The following is a 21,124-nucleotide window of genomic DNA, read 5'->3' on the forward strand; positions in this document are numbered from 1 at the left end:
TACAGCCAAATCAGATTTTATTTCAGATTCTGTGTTCCCCAGCAACGGACTGTTCCAGCTGCTACGGTCAGGCAAACGCCTCTGCTGTCACGCTGTGAAAACAGAGAGGATGAGACGGAGTTTCTTTCCACAGGCCATCAGGACTGTTAACTCTCATATCACCAGGGACTAATTTAATTTACTGTATTAAGTTATTTTTTGTGTTAAATTTTTTTTTTCTATTCTGTTTTGTAATCCGCAGGCGTTGCCACTTTCATTTCACTGCACATCTTGTATATGTATGTGACAAATAAAGTTGACTTGACTTGACTTGACTTGATCTGATGTATTTTAGTTTTGAATTCCTATTTAAAGCAGATGAGAGCCTCATTAGTTTATGCAGATCAGACCATTAGGATCAGCCAAGCGAAAACAATTTCTTGCATTTTCCAACTCTGGAGAATTGTTGTAAAATGTCATTTTGTTTTTCTGCCATAATATCAGGGTAAGTGCAGGAATTCTGCAGCACTGTTCCGCAGCAGACCATATCTCTAATGCCCTTCATTGCATGAGTTAGTTTTTTCTCGAAGCACAGATGTACAGGATTTCAAGTTTCTAATCAAATTAATACCTTTGGTGCTGAGCTTGGAAATTTGAGCAGGGGTGCTTTAAAATAATTGCTCAATAAAGCCAAATAAATACAAATTGTATCATTAGACAATGATATTGTATCAGTAATTGCATTCTAAAAATTAGACAAATTCTGCTGTCTCAAGCATTGTATTCTTGTGTTGATACAATTATGTTGTGCAAGAAAGAATTATAGCTGGGCTCGCTGGTACTGAGATAATCCATAAGGAATATCTTTACTACTATAATGAAGCCGAGAAAAATGATCGATGGCAGCTGAGGTAACATGGGATTCCTTGAGATCATTCTATTGCTGGAACTCTCGGAGGAATAACAGCACACTGCAGTCCCTAATAGCAAAAGCATTTGTCTTTTTTTTTCAAGTGAAAGGCAAATGCAAATGCAAGAAGACTGAATTATATTGAAGGTGAGAAATTGATTTCTACTTCACAACAATGGAATTGAGGATATTTCCAAAAGGATGTCTGTGTCATTCCTTATCGAGGAAATCTCTGTTACTCATGGCTGAAGAATAATTTGCATGACAATATCAGTGTATACAAGATAAAATAACGTGAGAAATGCACTAGAGTGAGAAAAGGAAGGCAGCACCTACATAGTTCAATCCCCAGACTGAAGAAGCGTCTCGACCCGAAACTTCAGCCTTCTCTCCTGAGATGCTGCCTGACCTGCTGAGTTACTCCAGCATTTTGTGAATAAATACCTTCGATTTGTACCAGCATCTGCAGTTATTTTCTTACACGTTCTGATGGAGCAGATCTCAACATGGCTGGCAGGCCAGTATCCTAAGGATTAACAGTGCAAGAATTAGTCAAAGGTTAAAAGTTTATTCACACAACTTCAACATAATATGCTGAATATTAGGTTAAGCTGCAGAACAATTCTACACACATTTCTGTATGTCTTGACATCTATTACGAAGCATGACCCTTTTTGATAAGAATTTTACTTCCTCAGTAGCTTGTTTTCCCTAAATAGTGCCATACATCTGTAATAAGATTTTTAACCTCACTATGTAAAAAATTGCAATTCTCTTTTAGCACTGGAAAGCCAGTTTTGCTAGCTAACATTGTTTACCCTGAAACTTTTGTATTTAAAGGGTCAAAACTCAAACTGGCCTCACTGAAAGAACTGATCTCTAAAGCCTTAACTTTCAACCTCACGTGCATACTTTGGCTCCGATGCCCAGAGAGATTAGGGTTGCAGATTCCTAGCCTCAGTAGACTATTCCAGACTATTGATGCTACTGGGGTAGTCAGAGGGCACTCAAACTGTGTACTCAAGCCAAGTCAAATTAATTGAGTTTATTGTCATATGCACGTACGGTGAGGTACAGGTACAAAGAAAATCTTGTTGTGCTGTGATACTCAGACACAAACACAAAAAACATACTTTTTTCATAAATTCTACAAGGCAATGAAAAGAAAATGTAAACAAGCAAGGCATTAGTGTAACTCACATTTGGAAAATAAGTCCATGATAGTGCAAGAGGTGGTTCATAATGTTCCACTGTGGAGGTAGGACTAGGGTTGTGCAGGTCATTTCAAGAACCTGATGGGTGCAGGAAAGTAATTGTTACTTTCTTTACCTCCCTACCAAAAGTAACAATGAGAAAAGGACACAGTTCAGATGGTAGGGATACTTGATGATAGATGCTACCTTCTTGAGGCAGTGTCTTAATAGATCGCTTTCGATGGTGCCTGTGCCTGTGATGGACAAGGCTGAGGATCAATGAGAGAAGACTTTGTTTACTTTTGTTAGCCCACAGAAGCAGACAATGGGAACAGAGGATAGACATAAAAAGCTGGAGTAACTCAGCAGTACAGGGAGCATCTCTGCAGAGAAGGAATGGGTGACGTTTCGGGTCAGTCAGAAGAAGGGTCTCGACCCGAAACATCATCCATTCCTTCTCTCCAGAGATGCTCCCTGTAACTGCTGAGTTAATTCAGGTTTTTGTGTCTATGTTTGGTTTAAGCCAGCAACTGCAGTGCCTTCCTACACAATGGGAAAGGACGTATGTTTTCCCACAAGTAAGCACCCTGAAGGCCGCAGCCTTCAGCCTACAACCACCGAGCCAGTTCCCCATGGCCAAACACATGACCTGGTGGACTGTGGCATACAGAGGGGAACCATCAAGCTGGTCCCTGCTCATCTCCCAGAGATCAGAGCCTGGGAGGATGGAGCCAGTGATGATGATGCGGTTGATGAGGAACAAGGCTGGTGGGAGAGGGACTGGGGTCTGGCCTACCACCCCCTTGAGTTCGACTGTAGGAGGCGTCCATGGGAACAAAGGTAAACAGGCTTGGAGAGGGACGGCCGTTCACTGGTCAATCCTCACTTTTAAGGAAGGAGATGCTGGAAGCTCACATCAGCCTGGGCTTGCCTGGAATGTGCACCACTTATAACAACTAGAGAGTCCCCCGGGTGGCACCGTCAGCAATGGCAGCCTCGCCAACGGCTGCCTGTCTTTTCATCTAATTTGTTATTTTTAGAGTGTTTTCAGATGTATGTGTTAATGTTCTCTGATTTGTTTTATGTGGGGGGTGGTGGAGGGGGTCGGGGGAAACTTTCTTCAATCTCTTACCTTGCTGGAGATGCAATTGTTTTCTGGATCGTATCTCCGGTCGCTCTGTGGCCTAACATCATGAAGCAAGAGGCTTTGCTCAAGACTGACTTTGAACCACACCGCGGGGCTGTGGAATTACCATTGGAGCCTGCGATTCCTTGCCTGGGATCGATACTCCAACCGTGGCCTGCGGATTTCAACATTGAGGAGCTCACAGTCTCGGGTAGAGACTGATATCGGGAAGCTTCAAAGTCGCAGGAGCTTCAACCAGCCCCGACCCGGGGTCCGATCACCCGGCACGGGGGAGTTGAGATTCTCCCCGATGCAGGAGCTTGATCGCCCCGACGCAAAGTGCCCGACCGACGGCTATGGGAGCCAAGATCACCCCGTCAACCGAAGGCTCGAGGCCCCCGACCACAGGAGAACAAAGAAGGGAAGAAGATTGAACTTTTTTTGCCTTCCATCACAGTGAGGAATGTGGAGGAGTCACTGCGGTGGATGTTTATGTTAAAAATGTATTCGGGCGTCTTGTTGCTCTTTATTGGTATGACTGTATGGCAAATCAAATTCCTTGTATGTTGCAAAACATACTTGGCTAATAAAGTACTATTATGATTATGATGAGTGGACTAGACTTTAGAAATTACGCCAGAACATGGCGCCTCTTGTACACGGGCTCAGTAGACTATTTCTGTATAATTTGTTAATCGGGGATGTGCTGAGACGTGACAATACTCTACTAGATTATTTGTAAGAAAATAATTTCACTGTGCATTTGTACTTCGCGCATGTGACAATAGAAGCACCATTGAACCATTGTTTTGCCCGATTTATTGATGGCATTCAGAAACTGTACCTATGTCCTTCCAGAGACATCTTTGGTAATCCTCACAAGGAGTACCTGCCAAATTACTAGTCCAGATTAGAACTGGAGTTGTAATTTTACTCATCTACTTCCATTCTGTGTTCACTGTACAACTAGTAATTGTCTCCTCTTTGCTCACTCTGAAAATGACATCTGATACCACCAGGTTTCCCTGACAACCTCTGCTATCAATGCACAAGTTACTTTAGCAATCTAATTAAACCAACCCTTGACATAATTTATGGAGATAATATTATTATCAATTATTTGGCATCAACAAAGGACAGTTTCCAAAATCACATTGCTCAAGGAAATAGCTATATCATTTATGCTTCTATTTTCAGATCTTATCCAAACTATAAAAATGCATTGTTTGTACTAGTGCTTTGGATTCAATATTAATACCATAGTAACATTGAATAAATTTAACATTAAGTAGTTTATCCTGTACACTTGCAGTTATTTTCTAGGCCCCATAGTCTCACAGCAATTGTGTCATAGTTTTGCTGCATTTATCCTGAGGGTCACGCCAGCGCTTATCTTTACAATGCTTGTAGCAAGAGCCTTTCTATTCTTTTATAAAATCTAAGCCCATCTCTCCCCTGTGACAAGTTAAAATGAACAGATGCAGTCTTAACTCAGTTGCAAAGTCCCAAGTCTCAACTGTGTGAAAGTGTGCCTTGTTTTCCATTCTGTCACTCAGTGTCAGAATCAAACACATGATGGTCAACAAAACATCAAACCATTTAAAAACTAATTCTCCTTCTTCCATGATCCAACTGGCTGATCAATGTCAAATCACAGAACAAACCATTTTTCTATTCCACAACTAAGTTTCTAATTTTGGCTTAAGTTTGATTTCTTGGACGCTGACCTGCATCAATGGGAAGACAAAGAGAGTCAATACCTCAGGTCAGAGACCCATTGTTTAGATTTCCAGCAACTGTAGTTTTTAATAAAATTTTCACTGGCTTTGGATGAAAATTACTCATTGCTCAGCACAAATTAGCATATTGTTTAATTTCCCTGAGGGTGGATGCGAGTTTGACAACTCTCATGTTCCTCATTTTAAAAGAAACTAGACCATCTGGACCAGTTGGGCCCAAATCTCTCCTGCATTGATGCAGCACCCTCTCCTCCCCCTCCCACTCCCCTCTCCTCCCTCCCTCCTTCCCCCTCCCTCCCTCCTGAGGAGATAGATTTAAACTTTAAATTGTGAATAACTTTTAAAATTTAACACAGATTTCAATGAAACTTCTTCCATTAGCACCAAAGGGACGACGGTGAGTAAGGTGGGCCTAAAATTGTCGTGCAATCGTGTACCGTTTTGGCTGTAGTTCAGGAACAAACAAAGAAACAAATGAGAGTTTTAGTATATAGATATTGAAATGAAATACAATCACAAAAGGCAAATTGTTGTCACACATCAGGACAATGTTATAAATCTGTCAACATTCCATTTCCCTTATTTCATAAGTGACAGAAACGGCCACCTTCATCTGTATACTAAATCTCTCGTTTGTTTGTTTGTTTATTCCTGAACTACAGCCAAAACGGTACACGATCGCGCAACAATTTTAGGTCCACCTTACTCACCGTCGTCCCTTTGGTGCGAATGGAAGAAGTTTCATTGAAATTGGTGTTATATTTTTTAAGTTATTCACATTTTAAAGTTTAAATCTATCTCCTAGGGAGGGAGGGAGGGAGGGAGGATAGGGAGGTTTGAGTGGGATGGAGTGGGAGGGGAAGGCTGAGGGGGGGAGGGGGTGGAGAGAGGGGGAGGGGGAGGGGAGGTGGGTGGAGGGATGGAGGGAGGGGGGATGGGGAGGGGAGGAGGGGGAGGGAGGGGGAGGTGAGGAGGACGGAGGGGGAGGGGAGGGGGGGGGAGGGGAGGGGAGGGTGGCAGGGGGGTGCACCAATGCGGGAGAGGTTTGGGCCCAACGGGTCCACTTGGTCTAGTAGGTTAATAAAATTAAAACGCTACATTTGAATAATGTACAGGTTCTGAATAATGCCAGTGAATCACGAGTCACTCTTTATTTTGCAAATTTTATATTGGATCAAGATGGAAAATACGCAGGGAAGGTGCTAGGCTTAAATGTAATGATACGCACAATCAGAGTTGGCTTTGACAACCTTGGGGCAAATGTGGCTGGTCATAATGTACTTAGTTCAGAAAAGATCAGTCAGAATTCCCTTTCTGATCACTGACCTTACAGACTATTGCAAGCTACAACTGCTGCTGGAAGATCATCAACGGTAACAAAACCATTTGGTCGACCCATTATCTGCTGATCTTCCAGTGCAAGAATATCTTCGCAATCAAATACTGCCAACCAGCGTGTTCCAAGGTGCAAGAAAATGTAATGAGAATGCACTGAAGTCTGATGTAGCTACTGCAAAGGCTCTCTGTGCACATGCCACAGTATAGGATCTTCCTGGACAAAGAGGGTCTGGGCACGGTGTAATAAACTCACAAACATCTGTGATAAAATGTTTGGGCATGGAATATTGGTGACATATTGATACTACATAACAATTATAAGGAAATATAAAGATATGCTTGGTACACTATCTTTTGATAATGCCACCTTCTGATTGGATTGTTGGAAAAAGTTCATTTCAGGGGCGGAAAAGATCTCTTGTTAGGAAGAGAACGTTTGTAGACTTTATCTGATAAACATTGTTGCTATTTAAAGCAGAGCTTGAACTTATAAAGACAGAGGAAGGGAAATAATGAAAAGCTACTGAAAGTACTTCTCCAATAGACAAGGTTCTTAAATTACGCAGTAGGATATCTACATGCTGATGCCTAACACATGCATAAGAAATTGAATTAACATTAAGATAGCAAAATGTCAGAGTCCCAGATGAATAAATTCACACATTGTAATCCCAGACCACATAATGGTCTGATTGTATGAAACGACAACGTTTTTCCTGTTTTCACTTTTACATACATTGTTGCAACTTGTCTCCTTTTAACTTCTGAAATTAAGTGGCTCTTCAGGATCAGAAAGCTGATAAATGCGCAATCCTCCGCTAATCATTTAATGTCAGTAACCCACACCATCACTTTTTACACCATGTATATTTCAGGCCTTTGAATTTAAAAATATTTCGGCCTTCATCGGGACACATCAATAAAAACCCGTTTAACAGTTTGCCTGAATGGTAAATTACATCAATGGATGAATCATCTCCAAATAACATTAATTTATTTTATTCTGCCAAAGCACTCATGTTATACACTTGTTGTTTATTATTAGCTCTTACTGGGTAACTGTATTGCTCTGACAGGAAACAACACTGAAGGTTTTATTTGCAATCTTATGTTTGCCTCAGCTGCGTATTTGCGAAGTAAAGTTTCTTTGTCTCAGGCATTGTTCTGATAAAATATCAGCCTTTCCATATTGTGGCCATGTATCTATTGTAACACAAACAATATCTCAGATATGCAGTTCATATTTGAGAATCTAATTTAGAGGGCATTTTCAGTTTTTATATTTTTGGAGTTGCTTGTTCGGTGTAGGTGATAGGCAATTTCATCATAAATACACCTAGATCTAAAATCAGAGTCTTTTATTTCAATATAAAGTTTGTTTAAAAAATTCAGAAGTATGCAACACAGAACTGTTAACACCTTCATAACCACTCATGTTATTCCCTATCACATCATCCATGGACATCCATTTAGAAACATAAAGTTTGAGTGTCAGAGGTGCAAGAAGATTGTTGGCCTGCTTGAAAACTCAGGATAAATAGTGGGATTCATACACTTCACCTCCAATTTCCATCCTGCCCTTAAATATACCTGGACTATCTCTGACATCTCCCTCCCGTTTCTGGACCTCACCATCTCCATCACAGGAGACAGACTAGTGACGGACATTTACTATAAACCCACCGACTTGCACAGCTATCTGGACTACACTTCTTCCCACCCGGTCCCCTGCAAAAAGTCTATCCCCTACTCCCAATTCCTCCGTCTACGCCGCATCTGCGCCCGGGATGAGGTGTTTCACACTAGGGCTTCCGAGATGTCCTCGTTCTTCAGAAAACGGGGCTTCCCCTCCGCCATTATAGATGAGGCTCTCACTAGGGTCTCTTCTACATCCCGCAGCTCCGCTCTTGCTCCCCCTCCCCCCACTCGCAACAAGGTCAGAATCCCCCTCGTTCTCACCTTTCACCCCACCAGCCAGCGGATCCAACATATCATCCACCAACATTTCCATCACCTACAACGGGACCCCACCACTGGCCATATCTTCCCATCCCCTCCCCTCTCTGCGTTCCGCAGAGACCGTTCCCTCCGTAACTCCCTGGTCCACTCATCCCTTCCTACCCAAACCACCCCAACCCTGGGCACTTTCCCCTGCAACCGCACGAGATGCAACACCTGTCCCTTTACCTCCCCCCTCAACTCCATCCAAGGACCCAAACAGTCTTTCCAGGTGAGACAAAGGTTCACCTGCACCTCCTCCAACCTCATCTATTGCATCCGCTGCTCTAGATGTCAACTTATTTACATCGGCGAAACCAAGTGCAGGCTCGGCGATCGCTTCGCTGAACACCTGCGCTCGGTCCGCATTAACAAAACTGATCTCCCGGTGGCCGAGCACTTTAACTCCCCCTCCCATTCCCAGTCTGACCTTTCTGTCATGGGCCTCCTCCAGTGCCATATTGAGGTCCGCCGGAAGTTGGAGGTGCAGCACCTCATATTTCGCCTGGGCAGTTTGCAGCCCAGTGGTATGAACGTCGACATCTCCAACTTTAGATAGCTCCTCTGTTCCTCCCTTCCCCTCCTCCTTCCCAGATCTCCCTCTATCTTCCTGTCTCCACCTATATCCTTCCTTTGTCCCGCCCCCCTGACATCAGTCTGAAGAAGGGTCTCGACCCGAAACGTCACCCATTCCTTCTCTCCCGAGATGCTGCCTGACCTGCTGAGTTACTCCAGCATTTTGTGAATAAATCGATTTGTACCAGCATCTGCAGTCATTTTCTTATATATAGTGGGATTGGTTCTTCAGTTTGCCATGCTGTTCCACATTTAACTTTGTGAATTGATAGGATACAGATTAACCATGATTCCCCACCCTCCTGATTTTATGATCTCAGACATTAAAAACTTGCATTCACAGGATGTTGCGAAATATAAAGGCCACAAAATTATGTGGCAGGAATCCCCTTCAGCCTTGTTTTAACAGTTTAGAAGTGTAGCTGTTTATTAGTGGTATGTTGATGGATTGGCAGGAGAGCACTGAAATTTCCACCATTTGTGGTCCATTAAAAATTTGTGTTTAAGTGCAGGATTTACATCTGAGGATGTTTGATTTAGCCACTACAGGAAATGCTGCACATATCAAAGTACATCAAAGGGAAAATTCTGCGTGATTGGAGTCATACCTCACACAAAGTAAGACTGTTGTGGCTGTCTGGGGTCAATTCGCATCGCCCCACTGGAGATCCCCAATGCAGTCTCTTTGACCCACCATCTTCAGCAGTTTCATCATTAAAATTTCCTTCCATTACACGGTCAGAAATGGGTAAAAGCTATAGACAATTTATATCTGCAGCTGTAATTCCATCAGAAGTTTCTTTGGGAAGACAGGTTAACAGTTGTCTGGCATGGTCGCCATCATCTGCAAGGGTAAGAAGACCCCGATGGGAATTATTTACATGCCCCTGAATAGTGGCCAGGATATTACATCAGGAGATGTACAATTGTACAATTGTACAATTGGCATGTCAGAAAGGCAATCATGGAGGATTTCATTATGCAGGTGGCGGCACGGTGGCGCAGCGGTAGAGTTGCTGCCTTACAGTGCTTGCAGCGCCAGAGACCCGGGTTCGATCCTGACTACGGGTGCTGTCTGTGCGGAGTTGTACGTTCCCCCCATGACCTGCTGGGTTTTCTCTGAGGTCTTCGGTTTCCTCCCACATTCCAAAGATGTACAGTTTGTAGGTTAATTGGCTTGGTGTATGTGTAAATTGTCCCTAGTGTGTGTAGGATAGTGTTAATATGTGGAGATCGCTGGTCAGCGCGGACTCAGTGGGCCGAAGGGCCTGTTTCCGCCCTGTATCGCTAAATTAAACAAAAAAGGTAGACTGGGAAAATCAGGTTGGTACTGGACCCCAAGCGAGGGAATTTGTAGAGTGCCTACGACATGATTTCTTAGAGCAGCTTGTAGTGGAGCTTACCAGGGAAAAGCCAATTCTAGATTTAGTGTTATGCAATGAACCACATTTGATTGGGGTGCTTAAAGTAAAGGAACCACTAGTGGGCAGTGACCATAATATGATAAAATTCAATAGCAATTTGAGAGGGAGAAGAGGACATCCGATGGGTCGGTGTTACAGCTGAGCAAAGGTGACTATAGAGACGAGGGAGGAGCTGGCTAAAGTTAATTGGAAAGGGACCCTAGCGGGAACAGCAATGGCAGGAATTTCTGGGAATAATTTGGAAGATGCAGGATGTTTTCATTCCAAAGAGGAAGAAAGATTCTAAAGGGCGAATGAGGCGACCATGGCTGCCAGTGACAAGTGGTGTTCTGTAGGGGTTGATGCTGGGGCCGTTACTCTTCACATAGTACATCAATGATTTAGAGGAGGGGATTGAAGGTTTTGAGGCCAAGTTTGCAGATGATACATAGAAACATAGAAAATAGGTGCAGGAGCTAATTTGGCCCTTCGAGCCAGCACCGCCATTCATTGTGATCATGGCTGATCATCCACAATCAGTAACCCGTGCCTGCCCTCCCCATATCCCTTGATTCCACTAGAGCTCTATCTAACTCTCTTTTAAATTCATCCAGTGAATTGGCTTCCACTGCGATAGACTTGGAACAGTAAAGCACATGAACAGGCTATTGTCTGTACCAAACATGATGCCAAGTTAAACTAATCTCCTCTGCCTGCATGTGACCCGTGTCCCTCCATTTTGGAAAAATGTGCTTTTTCCAAAGCCTCTAAAATACTGCTATCGTATCTGCCTCCACCACCTCCCCTGGCAGCACGTTCTAGGCACCCACCACTCTCTGTGTAAATAATTTGCCCCGCATATCTCCTTTAAACTTTGCCCCACCCTCATCTTAAAGTTATGTTCTCCAGTCTTTGACATTTCCATCCTGGGGGAAAAGGTTCCGACTGTCTACCCTATCTAGGCCTCTCATAATTTTATATACAACTCTCAGGTCTCCCCTCAACCTCCGGCATTCCAGAGAAAACAATCCGAGTTTGTCCAACCTCCTCTTGCAGCTAATACCCTCTAATCTAGGTGGCATTGTGGTAGACCTCATCTGCATTCTCTCCAAATCCTCCATTCCCCTTCCTGTAATGGGTCGGCCAGAACAGCCAACAATGCTCCAACAGTGGTCCAACCAAAGTTCTCTTTGGCCACTTTGCAAGTTTAAGACAAAACATTGCCTCAGACATTGCTGGTAGATTTAATTCATCCTGATACTTGCCCTTCACCTCATCAGAAAACCAAAGCTAGTTCCCATCATCAGTATCAGTACGAATATAGGTGGAGGAGCAGGTAGTGTAGAGACAGCAGGAACTCTGCAGAAGGACTTGGACAAGTTGAAGCGAGTGAGCGGAGAAGTGGCAGATGGAATTCAGCGTAGCAAAGTGTGGAGTCATACATTTTGGTAGTAGGAATAAGGCATAGGCTATTTTCTAAATGGGGAGAGAATTCAGAAATTGGAGGTGCAAAGGGACTTGGGAGTTATAGTGCAAGATTCCCAAAAAAGTTAATTTGCAAGTTGAATCAGTAGTAAGGAAGGCAAATCCCTGGGATCATTCTTGTAAACCTCCTCTGGACCCTCTCCAACACCAGTACAATGCTAGCATTTATTTTGAGAGGGCAGGATATAAAAACAGAGATGTAATGCTGAGACTTTATAAGGCACTGGTCAGACCGCATTTGGAGTACGGGTGCTCCTCGACTTATGATGGGGTTACCTTCCGATAAACCCATCGTAGATCGAAAATATTGTAAGTCAAAAATGCATTTAATACACCTAACCTACCAAACATCATAGCCGTGACAGCTCCCAATCGTGGCTGACTGGGAGCTGCAGCTCGCTGCTGTTGACCAGCATCAAGAGAGAGTATCTTACAGCATAAGACACTGCCAGTCTGAGCAGCAGACAGGTCTGCGAGTCCGAGAAAAGCCCGGGAAAAGATCAAAATTCAAAATTCAAAGTATGGTTTCTTCTGAATGTGTATCGCTTTTGTACCATCGTAAAGTCGAAATATCGTATGTCGAGGAGCATCTGTATTGTGAGCAGTTTTGGGCCTATATCTGAGGAAGGATGTACTGGTGTTGGAGAGGGTCCAGAGGAGGTTTACAAGAATAATCCCAGGGATGATTGGATTAATATATGATGAGAGTTTGATGGCATTGGGCCTGTACTCGCTAGAATTTAGAAGGTTGAGGGGGAACCTCATTGATACTTACCGAATAGTGAAAGGCCTGGATAGAGTCAAGTCAAGTCAACTTTATTTGTCACATACATATACAAGATGTGCAGTGGCAACGCCTGTGGATTGTGCTAAAACTTCAAAACAGAATAGAAAAAAAAATGTTGACACAAAAAATAAATTACACAGTAAATTAAATTAGTCCCTGGTGATATGAGAGTTAACAGTCCTGATGGCCTGTGCGAAGAAAATCTGTCTCATCCTCTCTGTTTTCACAGTGTGACAGCGGAGGCATTTGCCTGACCGTAGCAGCTGGAGCAGTCTGTTGCTGGGGTGGTAGGGGTCCCCCATAATGTTTCTGGCTCTGGATCTGCACCTCCTGATGTATAGGTCCTGCAGGGGGGCGAGTAGTTCCCATAGAGCGCTCAGCCAAACGCACCACTCTCCGCAGAGCCTTCCTGTCCTGGGCAGAGCTATTCCCAAACCAGATTGTGATGTTTCCGGACAAGATGCTTTCTACAGCCCCAGAGTAGAAGCACTGAAGGATCCTCAGAGAGACTCTGAATGTGGAGAGGATATTTCCATGAGTAGGTCTAGGAACAGATGCCATCGCCTCAGAATAAAAGGACATACCTTCAGAAAGGAGATGAGGAGGAATTTCTTTAGTCAGAGCTTAGTTAATCTGATGATTATGGGGAGAATGCAGGAGAATGGTGTTGAGAGAGAAAGATAGGTCAGCCGTGATTGAATAGCAGAGTAGACTATGTGGGTCGAATGGCTGACTTCTAATCCTACAACTTATGAATTTATGAACTTATTTCAATGAAAGAGTAGAATCCCAGATGACCCAGGTACACATCAAGAATTTCCATCAAAGTTAAGAATTCCGTTCAAAGTAATCCATGTCAACTCCAGGATATTCTTGGCTTTTGCTTATTTTTCAATTTGCATAGAATTGTAGTTTTTTTTGCATCAATGAAATTTTTTTAAAAATCAGTCAATCCTGATCCATCACCTGCAACTGACCGCCTCCCTATCTACCCCTACAATTCGCAACTAACATCATATCTGCCCCCCCGAACAAAATATTACTTCTCCAATAAAGCAGGAAACATTGGGCTGGAGGCAACCAGATCACACATGGGCTCATGTTTGTTTATCACCAGTGGATGTGACAGAAGGCTAGACCCACAAGGCATCACCGACCCATCGCCCTTTGAAAATGTACAACTTAAAAATGCTTAAAATGTCTTGTTTGCTGATTTGTTTTGTCAAATGCTGTTGCAAATTTCTTCATGAGTGAGCTCATGCAGTGTTATCAAGCAATCTGACTGTAAACACAAAATGCTGGAGTAACTCAGCAGGACAGGCAGCATCTCTGGAGAGAAGGAATCGGTGACGTTTTGGGTCGAGACCCTTCTTCTGACTGTAAAGTTAGGTTAGGGAGTAAGGATAGAAGAATGGATGTAATGGGTGCAACATAACAGAACTCAATGCAGTCCTAATCTATTCCAAGCACGGTCACTTTTGCTACATTATACATTGGAGAAAGGAAAGAGAGATTACTGGATGAGCAGAAGGGAAAGAGAAAAAAAGGGAGGGAGGCAAAAGGGTGAAAGTAAGGAAATAGGTCAGGTGGGAAGAAGCATTCAGATACTTACATGGCTTGAAGTTATAACAACATGCATATCAAACCATTTTAAAAATGTAGAAACAAATGACTGCAGTGCTGGTTAATTCACAAAAGGGCAAAGTGATGGAGTAACTCAGCAGGAACGTAATATCACTGGAGAACATGGATAGGTGATGTTTCGGGTCGAGACCTTTCTTCAGACAGATGGTAAGGGATAGTGGGGGGCAGAAGAAAGCCTGAAGAGGGGAGAGGCAGGACAAAGTGTGGCAGGTAATAGGTGGAAGATAGACACAAAAAGCTGGATTAACTCAGTGGATCAGACAGCATTTCTGGAGAAAAGGAATAGGTGACGTTTCAATAGACAATAGACAATAGACAATAGGTGCAGGAGTAGGCCATTCAGCCCTTCGAGCCAGCACCGCCATTCAATGCGATCATGGCTGATCACTCTCAATCAGTACCCCGTTCCTGCCTTCTCCCCATACCCCCTCACTCCGCTATCCTTAAGAGCTCTATCCAGCTCTCTCTCGAAAGCATCCAACGAACTGGCCTCCACTGCCTTCTGAGGCAGAGAATTCCACACCTTCACCACTCTCTGACTTCACCACTCTCTGACTTTCGGGTCGAGACCCTTCTTCAGACTCTAGCTTTTTGTGTTCATCTTCAGTTTAAACCAGCATCTGCAGTTCCTTCCTACACTCAATATTCATACCGTTTTGTAAGCTACCCAAGCGGAATATGAGGCACTATTTGTCCAGTTTGCGTGTGGCCTCACTCTGGCAATGGAGGAGACCCAGGACAGAAAGCTCAGTATGGAAAAGGGAAGTTAAGTTAAAATGGTTAGCAACTGGGAAATAGTGGCCCTAGGAGGACCTCTTGGTTCTGTTGCAGGAAATATGGCATCCAATTTGATCATGAAAACTAACACTATTGTGATAATGATCAGAATATCTTTCTTCTCTCACACTGCTGAGGAATAAATATTGACTAGAGAACTAAGGCTCTTCTTAAAAGTAGTGCCAAGGAATCATTCCTCTCCTCTTGTGCCTGTAAATTCATGTCTTGGTGTTAGCACAAAATAACCTTATAGGGCCTGTCCCACTTTAGGCGATTTTAAGGCGACTGCCGGCGACTGTCAAAGTCGTAGCAGATCGCCAAACTTTTCTTTTACCCAACGACAATGACCACGACAATGCCGAGTCAGATCGAGATTACAGCGTCTTCGAAAACATCGCGAAATTCCCACGCTGTCAATGCTTCTCCGGCGTCCTAATTTTCACTGAAATCACTGACAAGTCGGTAAGTACTTGAGAGTTTTGAACTATAACATCTTGTATGGGTTACTTAAAAATCAAGCATCACAGTAACAAGGCATAAACTGGATTTACTTCCAGTTTACTAATTGCTGTATTAAAAAATATATATTTTTAAGTGGTTAAGTGGATTTTTGTGAAAAGTGTGTGGGCATTCTTTGAAAATGTACGGGAGATGCATATTTGGTTTCTGGGTTGCATATCTGGGTTGGGAGCCCACTTTAAATGTAATGGCCGATGGCCATAAACATCGCGAAAATTCCCACGCTTACCTGACCGTCAAACTGTCGCCTCCAATCTACCTGTCAAATGTCCTGACGGTAAATAAATTGGTTAAACACAAGCATTTTATGGTATTTTGAAATGACTTTACTTATTTTAATATAATGTGCTTCTAAATGCATCTAAGAGAACCTAGCAAACCTGGGGACAACATGCAACAGCGCCCGCAATAAGCAACGATACCTGGCGACAAGCCAGCTGTCACCGAGAAATTTCACTCCGGATGATTTCTCAGCGACGCGCTGAAATCCACTACGATTCTTCGAAGACTCCACACGATCATGCCCGCGACACCCGGCGAACAGCTTAGTCACCGGCAGTTGCCTTAAAATCACCTAAAGTGGGACAGGCCCTGAAAGCAGAACTTGATAGCACACAAGCAATGTGGCTTTGGAATGAATGCAATTCTTGTTCTCATGCAAGATACCACTGAAAAGCATCACTTTGTAGCTGTTACACGTTAACTTAACTGAGAACATGTCCATTTTTTCAATATCTAAAGCACACTGGCAGCACACTGTGGAGATCAATGTCTGATATCCTGAGTACATTTAGGATGCATTCACATGTTAGCAGTCCATTCTACAATCTTGTTTGAGCCAACATGACAAACCAAAGTCCTTTCTCACCTGCTCATGTTTCCCAGGGGTGCTGCCTGACCCACTGAGTTGCTCAGCACTTTATGTCTTTTTTTTAAATGACAAACCAAAAATTGGCTACTAAATGAGAAGGACTAAATAATCCAACCATCCTAAGTCTCTGCCTAGCTGTAGGTCACTCTTTCCAGACCTAGATCCCACTTTTACACTCACATCTTAACTGCACAATGACAGTATATCAGCTGATGGCTAGAGTGTAAGATGGACTGTTATATCTGTTGTTTCTTCGCTACCTCTGGATGAGCTACAGTACTTGGCCATCGGAAAAGAAAAAAGGACAGGTTCGCTGAGAGGTAAAGGAAGAAAACCAGACATGCAGACTTACAACATTTGCAGCTTGCAAATCAGCAGTGAGTGCAGGAGACAGGGTTAAGAGGTTGGTCACAGATATAACAATGGTTACTCTAATAACATTGAACACTACATCTTTTATTCTTGTGGAGTGATACACATCACTCATTATCTGTTTTCTAATGCACTTCTATGTCCTGAAGTGAGAAGGAAGTGTGTCACTTACACTTGCTCCTTGTGTTTGGAAGATATGATTACGATGGTTGAATAGCTTAAAGCATGAAGTAGACATGCTAATTGTACAAGGTTGTTTTGAAGCTTATTAATGTTAAGCATGAATTCCCATTGATCATTAATGTGGAAGGTAACTGATGGAGAAGAGGAGAGAAAGTTCAAGAGTTTAGTTTAGTTTAGGTTTAGTTTAGAGATACAGCGTGGAAACAAGTGCTTCGGCCCACCAAGTTCGCACTGACCAGCGACCCCTGCACATTAATATTATCCTGCACACTATGGACAATTTACACTTATACCAAGCCAATTAAACTAAAAACTTGTACGTCTTTGGAGTGTGGGTAGAAACCGAAGATCTCAGAGAAAACCCACACGGTCACGGGGAGAATGTACAAACTATGTACAGACGGCACCCGTAGACGGGATTGAACCTGGGTCTCCAGCGCTGCAAACGCTGTAAGGCGACAACTCTACCGCTGTGCCACCATGCTGCCGGTGTTGGGGCAATGGCAAACCCTTGTTTGATACAGGTCTTCACTGGGATTATGTGTTGCAGATGTGTTAGAATTACTACTCATGTGCCATCATGAAGCAAATACTAGATGGAGATGAATTTCTGTGGGCAGTCAAATTTCGGGAGAGTGTTCCACAGTGCCTTCTGACTGGTTGAATCAAAGGCTACAGAGAGGCAGAAAAAGGGTCATGTATAGTGGTTAATGCTGCTCCTTGGATTTCTTTTGAAATTCTCAGGGAGTGTATTATGTTCATTGTACCTCCAGATGGACAGTATACACATTGTGATTCGCAAGCAGCTCTTTTATCACAGAGAGTACCCTGGTGATAACTTTGAATGGAGACCTCTCCACAGTGACTACAATTAAACATGTTTCCTTTCTCGAATGTGGTCATCATAACAGCATCTCTGCAGCTTCCTCGTACATGACCCTCTTTCCAGATGCAATAATGAGATTGTGGATTCGTGACTGCAGCCCTTACCCTGCTGCATTTTAGATCTTCAATTTGTTCAAAAGTTCCTGCTCCTGAGGCCTTGCTGTTTGGTAATTGGATTCTGGGAAGATAAATATTTCAGACTAGCTATAAGTAAAGTTGTTTCAATCAATCATGCATATAAACAGCCCGTGAGTACTGCTTGTACTGTCCAACCTTTCTCACCAATCTGTATGCATTTCTCACCAATCTGTATACAGTATGCAATCTGTATGCATGAGAAAGGTTGGACAGTAACCATGGATGGCAATCTCTGCCAAAGATTTTTTGGACGCGCCAATTTAGCTCACTAAAAATTTGATTTAAGAAGTAGTGGGATACATATTTGATTATGGAACCAGTGTCCAATGGTCAGATTGTCATGTGATTGGCATGACAAATGATATTCAACTAGAATTGGTAATCCTATTTGTTTGCTGAGTGCTACAAGCAGAGGTGGATGTACCTATTAAGCTACAGAAAGGTAATCATGAGAGATAAAAGTGCCCAGTAATTGAGATGGCTCTGGTTTGTGACCTATTGAGGAATAAAAATGATTTTACATGCAGAAGCCTTGTGCCAATTATCCTAACTTATATTCAGATAGAGATGGCCTGGCATTAACAGCAGTGAAATCATATTGAGTTAGTACATCACAGATGTGTGAAGTGATGTCTGTCTATTTTGTTTAAATAATATATGGAGCATATAATTTCTATGTTATGCTTGAAACCTAAATTACTAATTTCACATGACACTGCACCTGCCAAACATATTATTGAGTCACTTCAAACCTAATTCATAAATTTAAATTGCACTCTTGTATATTTTGGGTAGGGCCCCATGAACAAATTCATTGTCCTAATAGAGAATTAGAGATCTTCAGGATTTCACTGCCTTTTAATGAGGTTTCAAATGACAAATGAGGAGAGCAATTGATGCAAAGCTATGCATCTGTCTTCCCCAAACATTAATTCATTATGGTTCATGGGATACTACCTAAAGAATTAATACTGTTGCAAAATGGTTTGCAAGGAAAAATGTTTAATAAAAATAAAAACAAGAAACAATTGTTTGAGAAACTAAAAGCAATGACCTTGGTTTATTTGTGGCCTGTCAAAGCAAGGTCAGGATGACTTGCCACACTCCACCTCGCAACACTAGTGTTCTCTGCAACATAACACAAGAGTGAAACGAATATCAAGGATTCTCTCTTAAATCCATTGACAATCACGATTGTCTGAAAAGTACCAGCAAAGTTGTAATTATTTTTTGACTCACAGTTCACTGCACCCATATGCAAGCATCTGTGAACTTAAGTTCAACCTAAACCTTGTTTCTCGCATAATAACTAGCATCAACTCTGTTCATCCATGAACCATGTGCTCCTGGAACAATGAAGACCTCCAGCAAGGCCGAGCTCCTCTACTTGTCTTTAATGTTGTCGAACTCTGTGATCATTTGAGTATGTGTATAGTTTCCTGAAAGTGGTGTCACAGGTAGTTTGTGGTGGTAAAGGTTTATGACAGATTGGCCTTTGTCCATCAGGGAATTGAGTGTCGAAGCTGGGACGTTATATTACAGTTGTACAATACCTTGGGTGGGCTGCACTTGGAGTATTATATTGAGGTTTGTTCACTCTGTTATAGGTAAGATACCAATAAGCTGGAAAAGGTGCAGAAAAGATTTACGAGAATGTTTCCAGGACACAAGATCCTGAGCTATAAGGAGAGGTTGAGTAAGAGTACTGGAGGCTGAGGGGTGATCTTATAGATGTGTATAAAATCATGAGGAAATAGATAGGGTGAATGCACAGGGTCTTTTTTTCCATGGAGGAGGAGCCAAGAAGTAGAGGGTAAAGGTTTAAAATGAGAGGAGAAAGATTTAATAGGAACCTGATGGGCAACATTTTCACACCAGGATTGGTGGATATATGGAACACGTTGCCAGAGGAAGTAGCTGAGTCCAGTACAATAGCAATGAAAATACATTTGGACAGGTACTGAATATGAATATGAAAGGTGAATATGAAAGAAGGATATGGATCAATGACAGGTTAGTTTACTTTATCTTATTGTCACGTGTACTTAGGTACAGTGAAAAGCTTTGTTCCGTGCTAATCAGTCAGCAGAAGGACAATACATGATTACAATCGATCTATTTACAGTGTATAGATACATGATAAGGGAAAAACATTTAGTGCAAGGTAAAGCTAACAAAATCCGATTAAGGATAGTCCGAGGGTCATCAAAGAGGTAGACAGTAGTTCAGCACTGTTCTCTGGTTGAAGTAGGATGATTCAGTTGCCTGATAACAGCTGGGAAGAAACTGTCCCCAAATCTGGTGGTGTGCATTTTCACACTTCTATACTTTTTGTACCTTTTCTATACCTATACCGTCATGGATGAGTTGGGCTGAAAGGCCTGTTTCCATGCTGTCTGACTCAATTACTCTGTATTTGATCACTTGTCCAAACAACTTCTTTTGTACCTTGATATCACGTTAACGCTCAAGTGAAAGGTCTTAAGATTTTTGTTCTAGATTAAAAGTGTTATAGAAATACAAGTTTTAGTCAAAAATAGTTTAGTCAGGTAATTGCCAAATGCACAGTTAATGAGAGGCAATCGAAACTTAACATGGAAGTACTTCTTTTGTTAACAAGAAAGTATAATCAGCAAAACTGCTCCAATGAAATTGTATACACATCTTTATGTTTCTGACTTTTTGTACTGTGTTTAATGCTTTTGAGTTGCTGTTCAGAGTTAGAGCTAAAATATCGTATGTAATTTTTATTTTCTTTTGAAGAAGATCAGATTGTATTAGCACTCATGGTTACTCCAGTAAGTTGACCCAATTTTCCAGATGGCTTCGTGTTCCTCTATTTGCCCAATAAATGTAATAAGAATTAGCGCTCATACAAAGTGTGTTTACTTTTCATACATAAAGATGTTTCATTTCTTTATGAATGAATATTCACCACCAATCCAAGGTTCATACTGTCAGCCAAAAGAAAATATCCTGAATGTTAAATGGGTTAAAGATAAAGCACTCAGTGTATATGAGACAATTAAAACAGTCCACTGTTCTTACAATATTGCTCATGTCTTATCAATAAAAGTGCTAATCCATATCTCTGCATCTTTTAGATCTGCTGAGCTGAGCAGACTCCCAAATATAACCTCATGGCAGAAATCTAATGAGCACACAAAATGCAATTTACAAGAATGTAAAAATTCATTGACA

Source organism: Rhinoraja longicauda, chromosome 10, assembly GCF_053455715.1.
Source record: "Rhinoraja longicauda isolate Sanriku21f chromosome 10, sRhiLon1.1, whole genome shotgun sequence".
NCBI lineage: Eukaryota > Metazoa > Chordata > Chondrichthyes > Rajiformes > Arhynchobatidae > Rhinoraja > Rhinoraja longicauda.